The following is an 11,458-nucleotide window of genomic DNA, read 5'->3' on the forward strand; positions in this document are numbered from 1 at the left end:
CAATGGATAACAGAATTAAACCTAAGGCATGAAACCTTAAGAATCCTAGAAGAAGATGTAGGGAAGACCCTTTCAGACACTGGCCTAGCCAAAGAATTTGTGAAGAAACCCTCCCAAAGCAATAACAGCAGCAACAAAAATAAATAATAGGACCTGACCAAGGTCAGGTCAAAGGCAAAGAATTCTTGAAGAAGACCACCAAAGCAATCACAGCAGCAACAAAAATAAATAAATGGGATCTGATCAAATTTAAAAGCTTTTGCACAGCCAAGGAAACTATCATTAGAGTGAATAGATAGCCTACAGAATAAGAGAAAATATTTGCTCTCTACACATCTGATAAAGGGCTGATAACAAGAATCTATCTAGAACATAAACAAATCAACAAAAAAAAAATCAAACAACCCCATCAATAAATGGGCAAAGAAAATGAATAGAAACTTTTCAGAAGAAGATAGAATAATGGCCAGCAAACATATAAAAAAATGCTCAACATCTCTAATCATTAGAGAAATGCAAATCAAAACTGTAAGACTGGTGGCAGGCACCCCTCCCTTCCCTAATGAAAAAAGAGGCGGCTCCTCCTGTCTCTCGGTACCCTCCCCAAAACTTAAACAAAGGCCAACATCTCCTGGCTGAAGAAGCTCCCATCCCCCAACCCTAAGGACATATAAAAACCCACTCAAACTTCTGTGCCGCGCGACTTCTCGGGCCTTTCTCTCAGGGGGCACGCAAACTTCGCCCGGGAGCGCCCTAATAAAGCCTCATTGCTTTCCCCTTTTCAATTCTGTTCGTCTTTCTTTCTCTGGCGCCGGCTACTTCAAAGAAACCTTACATTTGGTGCCGGAAACCCGGGAGGGGCGTTAGGCTGTGCCGGCCCGCTCTGGGGCTGTGGCTGCACCACCCCCTTCCGAGAACTCTCACTTTCCGGACCGGGACCTCTGCTGACTGCCTTCCAGTCCCTGATTGACTACCTCAGCCTGAGTGAGTCATCCCGTGTTATCCCAACCCGGATCCCCCAGGAGCCTCCGTTCCTTCCGGGAATCTGTTCCCTCTCCGTTAAACCGTGGGCCCACGTCGGAGGCTCCCCCGTTCCAGGGGCTGAGGCTATTCGGGGACGCCTGAATTCCTCTCACCCCTTTCCGTGCCGGCACACTAGTCCTTGGGCGGAGACGTCCCCCCAGGCTTTTGCTGCCTCCGTAGCCAAGGATACTGTTCCTGGCTGTTTCCCATCCGGGTTAAGGCGACATGGGTAACCAAAATTCCAAAATTCCCCGCGAGACGCCCCTGGGGTGTCTGCTGGCCAATCTGAAGGCCCTGGATTTAGACATCCAGCCCAAGCGCCTCATTCTTTACTACAACACTGCCTGGCCAATGTATAAATTGGACAATGGCTCCCAATGGCCTAAAAATGGGACTTTTGATTTCAATATTCTACAAGACCTTGATAACTTTTGTCGCAGGAATGGCAAATGGTCGGAGATCCCATATGTCCAAGCCTTTTTCTGTCTGCGCTCCCATCCTTCTCTCTGTCTGACCTGCCACCCCGCACAAGTCCTCCTTGTGCTGGATCCCCCACTCCCCTCCTCCTCTTCTCCCTCTAACTCTCCACCGGATGTCTCTTCAGATGCCCCTTCTGCTTTCTCTGATCCACCAGACTCCCTCTGCCGTCCCCCCACTCGACCTCCACCATACCCGCAGGTGCCCGCCCATCCTCCCACATCTCCCAGCCGCTTGCTGCCGACGTCTCCAGTCAGCCAGCACACTCGCTCCCACGCAAACCCCTCGGACCAGCCCCTCCTCTGTCCGTTACGGGAGTTGGGAGGTGGCAGGCGCCGAAGGGCTTGTACGCATACATGTTCCCTTCTCCCTTTCTGACCTTTCTCAGATTGAAAAGCGCCTAGGTTCATTTTCTAATGACCTTACAGCCTACACCAAAAAATTCCGTTACTTGACACAGGCATATGACCTTACTTGACATGATATTTTTGTTATACTATCCTCTACGCTTACTACTGATGAAAAAGAGCGCGTCTGGACAGCGGCTCAGGAATATGCTGACAATGTCCACCTCACGGACCGCTCTATGCCAGTGGGGGCCGAGGCTGTCCCTCGCAAAGAGCCGGAGTGAAAATACCAACCTGACACCCCGGCCGGCCAGGAGGGCAGGAAACAGCGGGACCACATGTTGCAATGTGTCCTTGCCGGCCTCCAGGCTGCCGCCCACCGTGCTGTAAATTATGACAAACTCAGGGAAATCACTCAAAGGGCGGATGAAAACCCCGCAGCCTTTCTCAGCTGCCTTACAGACGCCCTTATCCAATATACCCGCCTAGATCCTACCTCCCCCGCGGGGACTACTGTCCTTGCAACTCACTTTATTATTCAGTCCTCCCCTGACATCAGAAAGAAACTCAAAATGGCAGAGGAGGGCCCTCAGACCCCTATCCGAGACCTGGTGAATATGGCATTTAAGGTTTTCAATTCCCGAGATGAACAGGCAGAGGCCCAAAGGGAGGCCCGTGTCCGCCAAAAGACACATCTGCAGGCCCAAGCCTTGGTTGCAGCCCTGAGGCCGGCAGGACTGGCAAAACCATCAACTTCGTCTAAGGTGACCAGCCGCGCTCCACCAGGCACCTGCTTCAAGTGCGGTAAAGAAGGCCACTGGGCCAAGCAGTGCCCACAGCCACGTCGACCCACCAAGCCTTGCCCGGCATGTGGTCAAGAGGGACACTGGAAAAGTGACTGCCCCTTGGGACAGAAGTCCGGAGGGTCAGTCCTTCCATCCCTAGACCTGCCGATGTCAGCTTTGGGTCTGGCTGCTGAAGACTGAAGAGGCCTCGACTCGGCGACCCCGATAACCGTCGCGGAGCCCAGGGTAACAATCAAGGTAGCGGGTAAGGCAGTGTCCTTTATGGTTGACACGGGGGCTACCTACTCTGTCCTGCCTTCCTTTTCAGGCCCTACCTATCCTTCCCAGGTGTTGGTCGTGGGTATTGACGGCAATCCCTCTCGTCCGCCCACCACCGGTCCCCTAACTTGTCTAATAGACGACCGTCCCATCACCCATTCCTTCCTTATCATGCCCTCCTGTCCCACTCCACTTTTGGGAAGGGACTTATTAACCAAGCTAGGAACCACCCTCCACTTTTCCTCTGGAACTTCCGCCCTCCTTCTTCTCTCTCTCTCTCCAGATTCCTCAGCTCCGCCCACAGCCTCTCCCGCTTTACCGAGTCCTACATACCTCCTCCCACCAGAACTCGTAGACCCCCAGGTTTGGGACACCTCCACCCCAGTGGTGGCCACACACCACACCCCCGTCCTCATTCGACTCAAAGACCCCTCATCCCTTCCCGGCCACAGTTCTCTATTTCACCAAACCACCGCAGAGGTCTAAAACCCATCATAAAACGTCTTCTGCGTGAAAAACTTTTAATTCCAACTGACTCTCCCTATAACACACCCATTCTCCCGGTAAAAAAGCCAAATGGCTCACACCGGCTAGTCCAGGACATTAACGAGGCAGTTGTCCCCATACACCCTGTGGTGCCTAATCCCTACACTTTACTCTCTCATATTCCACCCTCCACCACCCATTTTTCTGTCCTGGACCTCAAGGACGCTTTCTTCACCATTCCGTTAGACCCAGCCAGCTACAATCTCTTTGCCTTTACATGGGAAGATCCCGACACGAACATGTCTCGACAACTCACTTGGACTGTCCTGCCCCAGGGGTTCAGGGACAGCCCCCACCTCTTTGGTCAGGCTCTCACCCAAGATCTTCTTCAATGCCCCTTACAACCAAGCACTGTCCTCCAATATGTGGACAATTTATTACTTTGCAGCCCCTCATACTCTGATAGCCGCACACACATTGCCTCTCTACTCAACTTCCTTGCCTCTAAGGGCTACCGGGTGTCCCCCTCCAAAGTTCAGCTGTCTAAGCCTACTGTCACTTACCTTGGATTTAGTCTCACCCCCACTTCCCGTCATCTCACTGTTGATCGCCAGCAGGCCCTCCGCGACCTCCAGCCTCCCACCACTGCAAAACAAATTCTATCCTTCCTTGGGTTTGTTGGTTTCTTCCGACACTGGATCCCCAACTTTTCTCTCCTTGCCAAACCCCTCTATGAGGCAGCACGTGATGCCTCTGCTGGCCCTCTGTTAAACCCTCAGGCTGTCTGCCGCGCATTCCTAAAACTTCGAGACTCTCTCTTACAAGCACCCCCTCTAAGACTCCCTCATCCTGAAAAACCCTTTAACCTCTACACGGATGAGCGCCAGGGCCTGGCCCTCAGAGTCCTCACCCAACCTCTGGGACCTACTCCCATTTCCACCCCAGTGGCCTACTTATCCAAACAGCTGGACACCACGGTCCGTGGCTGGCCACCCTGCCTCCGCGCCTTAGCAGCGGCCACTGCTCTCACAGGGAGGCCCTGAAACTCTCCCTGGGACAGAACTTATATGTCTTCTCCACCCACCGTTTACAGGATCTTCTGACTCACCACTCTTTAGCCCTCCTCACCCCGTCTAGACTACAGGAATTCCATCTCTTGTTTATTGAAAATCCCACCATTACTTTATCACAGTCCCCGACTCTAAACCCTGCCACTCTGCTCCCCATTCCCTGCCTAACCCTGGCCTCACACTCCTGCTCAGAAATGGTTGAAGCCTCCACTACCTCTAGACCCGATCTGTCAGATAAGCCACTTCCTACAGCAGACTTAACTTTCTTTGTTGATGGCAACTCTGTCACAGGTGAGGACGGCAAATGCCGGGCAGCCTATGCCATTGTCTCTGCCTCTCAGGTAATAGAAGCCTCCGGACTTCCGGAGGGCACCACCTCCCAAAAGGCAGAACTCATTGCTTTCACCCGAGCCTTACACCTAGCCCAAGGCAGGAATGTAAATATTTACACAGACTCCAAATATGTGTTTATGATAGCTCACTGCCATGCTGCCATATAGAGAGAACGGGGCTTTCTCTCCACCAAGGGCTCCCCTGTTATTAACGCCACCCTTATCTCCTGTCTCCTCGAGGCCCTTCAGTTACCCACCCAATTAGCTATCATACACTGCAAGGGACACCGGACGGACGGGTCCCCCGTCACTAAGGGAAACAACTATGCTAATACTATTGCCTGTAGTCTAACATCCCCAAAACATCCTAGTCCAGCTCCTCTTCTTTTCCTTTCCATTCCTTCCCTCCAGCCTCACTACACTCCAGAGGAGCGTGACAGCCTTCTCGCCCAAGGGGGATCAACCACCACTGAAGGGTGGGTCCTCCTAAAAAATGACAAGCTGGCTCTCCCTAAGGCACAGGCCCTGGAACTCGTTAGCCAGGTCCACTCTTCACTTCATATTGGCACTAAGGGCCTTTTCCACCTCTTACAGCCTCGATTTTCACACCCTGCCCTATATTATCTCATCAAAACTGTTTACTCAAACTGTGACATCTGTGCCTCTGTTAACCCTCAAGGGGGCTTCAAATCCCCTATATCCACCCACCAGATGCGTGGTCACCTCCCTGGACAAGACTGGCAGGTCGATTTCACTCATATGCCACCTCACAAGCGTTTCAAATACCTTTTAACACTGGTAGATACCTTTACGGGATGGGTTGAGGCCTTTCTTACTGCCAATAAAACTGCTGCTGTCGTTGCCTCCACTCTCATTACTGAAATTATTCCACGCTTCGGCCTTCCATCCTCCATTCAGTCTGACAATGGCCCTGCTTTTGTTTCTAAGGTCATTCATCAGGTCTGTGAGACTCTCCATGTTGAGTGGAAACTTTATGTTCCCTACAGGCCGCAGTCCTCAGGAAAGGTCAAAAGGGCTAACAGACTGATCAAAGACCACCTCACCAAACTCATTATTGAGACCCGCCAATCATGGCTTGACCTTTTACCCTTAGCTCTCACCTGGATCAGGGCAGCCCCTCGGCATCCTACCTACCTTAGCCCTTTCGAACTCATGTACAGCCGGCCTTTTCTCATTAACCACCATCTTCCAGCCCAGCCCCCACCTTTGGCCTCCTATCTCCCATATTTCTCCCTCCTCAGGCAACTTCTCCGGGCCCACGCGGACAGATATCTACCTCAGCCTCCGGAGACCGACTCAGATATCTCTCACACGGGTGTACAGCCTGGCGACTCGGTACTTCTTAAAAGTCTTGACCCTAAGCCCCTTGAGCCCCGGTGGATGGGGCCCCACACAGTCATTTTGACAACACCTACGGCTGTAAAACTCCTAAACGACCCTACCGGTTGTTGACATCACATCTCACGCACAAGAAGGTTCTCATCTCAAGATGCTTCCCTGTCCTACTCCTGCCACCAGGTGGGTCCCACTAAACTCCGTTTTACGCAGACTCCTATGTCTCCTGGCCCTTCCAACAGCTGCTCCTGATTCAATATATGTCTGGAGATTTAAGGTACGCGAAACCCGCCCCTCGAGAGACACCCATGTGGCTGGCTCTGCTGACTGCTCTCCAAAAGGCTGTCAAACGGCCCTCACCATTCCCCTGTCCCTGACATCCGTTGACGGTGCCCCACTCCCGGTTCTATGCTACCTATATGACCAAACTTTTGACTATTGTCAGAAGCAGGCTGACGTGTATAGGGGGTGCACTAAATTGTCATGCCACTTCCATAATACTAGATATCCAAAGGGATGGCAAGGTTATTATTATAGGAAATACAGTTGGGGACCTAACACATTCTATTTCTCAGACAAAAATAAACTTCAACTAGATATCCTCGACCCTTGAAACCAGCGTTGGAAAATTGGAGTCACAGGCAAGGTATACTGGAAAATGCATGACTATTACCCTTCAGAGACTATTCACGTCAGCCGTGAATACGTCCTGGCCCACCAGACACAGGTTCAAATATCTATCAATATTCTAGAAGCAGAAGAAACTCTAGCAGGACAACTTTCCTCCCACCCTAAACATCCCCCTCTTACCTCCTGGCTGAATATTATTCAACATACCCTCGCCTTCCTAAACTCCTCTAAAATAATCTCTAATGTCTCCCACTGTTTCCTCTGTGCCTCCTTTCAGCGACCCCTACTGTCTGCTGTTCCCCTAAACTTTTCTAACCCCCAGAGGACTCCCTTATCGGGTCCCTCATGCTCCACTCCACTCACTTGAGCTCCCCTATGGGAACCTGAGCCCACAGGCCAACCTTATGCAGATCGTATATGCTTTCTCACCACCCTCACTGACCCCCAACCTACAACTTCATGGACGCTGCCTCACTAACCATACTGTGACCACGACCATCTCTTCTGCTCGGGGACAGTTCTTCCGGTGCAACGGAACACTTACCCGCTATGTCAATACGTCCACCCTGGGTCCTTGTTTCCCTGTCATGGTCGTCCCTCAATTAACTCTATACGGTGAGTCTAAATTCGGGTGACTTCTCCCGGGACCCCGCTCAAAACGAGCCATCTTCTTGCCGGTCCTGGTGGGTCTCAGCTTGGTCTCCTCCATTGCAGCCTCAGGGCTTGCAGGAGGTGCCCTAGGCCACAGCGTCATTTCTGCCCAAGACTTTGCAGATCGCCTACAGCTATCCCTGGAAACCATGTCCACGTCACTTGCTTCCCTGCAGAGACAAGTGACTTCTCTGGCTCAGGTAGCTCTCCCAAACCGGAGGGCTCTGGACCTATTAACGGCTGAAAAAGGAGGAACCTACATTTTCCTCTGCGAGGAATGCTGGTACTACGTCAACGAGTCAGGCCTTATAGAACAAAACATAAACAAACTCGACACCCTGAGTGAAGAACTACACAACCAACACGGGCAGAGTACTTCCCCCTTCGGATAAATACAGTCCCCACTAACTGCCTGGCTGTTATTGTCACCATTTGCCTAATCTTTCTCTTTGTCCCCTGTCTTTTACAGTTTCTCCAACGCCGCCTGCAGGAATTATCCAGAGTAGCAGTAAACCAGATACTTCTTCACCCCTACTCTCCCCTTCCAGTCACCCCCCCACCAGCCGACTCCAGCCCATAGCCCCCACTACGCCCCTCAAAAGCAGGAAGTAGCCAGAAAGACCATAACGCCCTATTATCACTAAAAGGCCGGAAGAATGTAAGACTGGTGGCAGGCACCCCTCCCTTCCCTAATGAAAAAAGAGGCAGCTCCTCCTGTTTCTCAGTACCCTCCCCAAAACTTAAACAAAGAAATTCCTTACTCCTGGCGCCCTCCTGGCCGAAGAAGCTCCCATTCCCCAATCCTAAGGACATATAAAAACCCACTCAAACTTCTGTGCCACGCGACTTCTCGGGCCTTTCTCTCACGGGGCCCGCAAACTTCGCCCGGGAGCGCCCTAATAAAGCCTCGTTGCTTTCCCCTTTTCAATTCTGTTCGTCGTTCTTTCTCTGGCGCCGGCTACTTCAAAGAAACCTTACAAAAACAATGAGATATCACCTGTCCAATATTTTTATGATTTCCTGAGACTTCCTTTATAACCATGGATATCACCTTTTTTGGTAAATATTTCATGTGCATTTGAACCGAATTTGTGCTGTAATTGGGTGTAGTGTTTTTATGTGTTAATTAGGTTAAGTCAATTAACGTTGCTTGAATTTTCTATTTCCTTATTCATTTTTTTTGTCTTACAGTTCTATCAGTTACCGAAAGAAGAATGTTAATACCTATGGTGGATTTTCTATTTTTCTACCCTTTCATATTTCTCAAGATTTCCTTTATACATTTGGAAGCTATTCATTAAGTAGATACAAATTCCTATTGAGTTTTGTCATATCAAATACACGCTCTTTATATCTATAACCTCTTAACCACTGCTATTATTATTAACCACTGCTATTATTATGGTTTCTTCAGGTTTTTTTGCCAAAATGAATTAGCAAAATATTGCAACTATTTTAGAGTCAAAGTTATTTCCTTGTACTTCCAACTTGAAACTTGTCCCCCTAGAGCATGTTGAGATGTGGTTGTGATTTTCATCTAGAGCCATAAAGGGTGGTAGGAGTATGTCTTGAGGAGACTGGATATCCTCTTGCAGAGTAAGTTCCCCAGCTGAGGTCATTACAGGGTCTGAAGTTAGAGATGGCTAGACTTCTCAGCCACCTTTTGGGCTCTTTTACTAGTAAGGGAGACTCGCGGATACTTGGGGGGATCTAATCAGAAACATCCAAGTCCACCTGGAATTCCCCATTTGAAGTCCCAGTGTGTTTTCCTTCTCAATGTACTAACTTTTCCCACTAGAGTGTTGACAAATGTATGTATTTAGATCACATTGTAATTCTGGAACCCCTACAGGTATTTTGAGTTTTGTTGAGCTTGGTCCTATGGCAAAAGCAGAAATTCTTTCAATTCCACTATTTCAGCTGAGAATGTAGGGTCTTGAGCCTAATTGTGTAAATTGTCCATTATCATTAAACGTAGCTATCCTGCCCCTCAGTCCTTGAGGTACGATAGTTATCATCACATAGTCACTTTGTCCCTTTACATACTTGTGTCAATAGGGCATTTCATCAGAATCAATGTTGAGTAGTAATTTAAATAACTGTGATGCCACTGCATGCCCATTCCCCATTGGATGGGAATTCAGCAGTGTGCTTGAAGCCATGGACATGCTCAAACTAATCCCAGATTCCCATTTTGTCTTTCTGTCTTGCTATCACTCCTGGTACCAAGTCCTGTGTCTGTCAAGATCCAGTCCGGGAAAGAGAAACCCACCAAGGAAAACTAAGATAGGAAAACTTTGAAAAGGTATTAAAGGTCTGAAAGGACTTAAAAAAGGGAACACGGAGGTACACAGAGGTAGGATTCCCAGAAGGAGCTATTAATGCATCCCTAAGAAAGGGGAAACAAAGGGAAGAGGTTGGGGTCATCAAAACCTAGATTGTTTCTAATGGGCCTCATAGGTCTGGACCTGGACTGTAGGGGACAGGGCATTCCTTGGTGGTGCTGGTGATTTAGGATCTCAGGAAAGCGGTGTTGTGGAGCTCATAGCTGGACCTCTTAGAAAGTGATGCTGAGGTAGTGCTGGCCCCTTAGGGACTTGGAAGACGGTCCTCCAAAAGTATGATTTAGTTTTCAGAGGAAGGATATTGCTCACCTGGGGCTGGTATCAAGGCTATTTGTGGCATGGCCTGATAGAGCTGGTAGTGTAACATCTCAGAAAGAGACACTGTCAGGCTGACATTGGTTGCCCAGGGGACTGGAAGATGGGCTTGTTTATCTAGTTCTCAGACTTGCGAGGGAGGGAGCTCTGTTCTGCCGGTACTGGTACCTTCGATGGTCTTGATGGAGCTGGCTCTGGAAATGTGGTATTAACCAGCTATCACCGCCAAAACAAGGAAGCACTGCTAGGGGTACGAAGAAAGTAATAGCAAGCAAATAGAAAGTAACAACTTATCCTCTTTTTGCCTTTTAGTGTCCCTCTAGTGCCCAACTGGGTAAACTCTTTAGGAAGCCCCCTCCAATGTAGAAATATAATATACAGAATGCTATCTCCAGCTTCACAGACCAAATACAATTTTTCGGTTTAGAATTCAGTAAACAGTTGAGATAGTTAGCATAAGAACTGTTAGCATTAAGCTTTTGTTATATTCTTGGTAATAGTAAACAACAACAGATATGGATTCATGGGAAGCCCTCTGATATTTCCACTCTGTTGTGTTTCATTTACTTGTGGCCAACTAAATTGATATCATGACTCACTATGGTTTGTGACACAAATTTGGCAAATGCTGAAATGGTCTAGACTGAGTGCATGGAAAGACGTGATAGGGTTTTGAGGAATTTTTTAATTGCTACTGGAAATAGAAGAGTTAATGACTGATGCAGAAGAAGATTCTCACAGTGGTTGAAGTCCCAGTAATATTAGAGGAAAGACCTTTGGAACATACCAGTGCACAAAATTAATGGGAATGCAGTGTTCCTCCAGGACTTGTCTCTGTAGTAATGCAACGGTGACAAAGTGTGGCCTGTCACAAAGATTCTTTGGAAAAAACTTTTGTGTTATAGCCTCATCATATTTCTGACAATGCTTAATATAGATTATTATGCTCTCCAAAGCCTTTTTCTTTCATAATCCTCCCCCAATTTACCCATTCCCATCTTAATATCCCAAACTCTATGACAAATACCAAGGATATCATGAAGAGAGACATGGAAAGGAAATCTGGCAATTGGGATTTCACCTCTTTCAGAGATACATTCCCTGAGAATGTATCTAGTGATCTTGGTTTTCTCTGGTGGCATCTGGTAGTACCCATTAGTTCTGAAATCCCACACAGGTGGGTACAGTTTCTCTTGACATCATAATGCCAAGGATATTGCTCATGCTCTATACTTCTGGTCCCATTTATACCCTTATTTAGAATATTCAGGCCACCAGTATGTGTTAACAACGTGTGTCCAAATTTGTTTTAACTTTTGATTTCAAATATTAAGGAAATTATTAATGATACTTTTAAGTGAA

Source organism: Eulemur rufifrons, chromosome 2 (assembly GCF_041146395.1).
Source record: "Eulemur rufifrons isolate Redbay chromosome 2, OSU_ERuf_1, whole genome shotgun sequence".
NCBI lineage: Eukaryota > Metazoa > Chordata > Mammalia > Primates > Lemuridae > Eulemur > Eulemur rufifrons.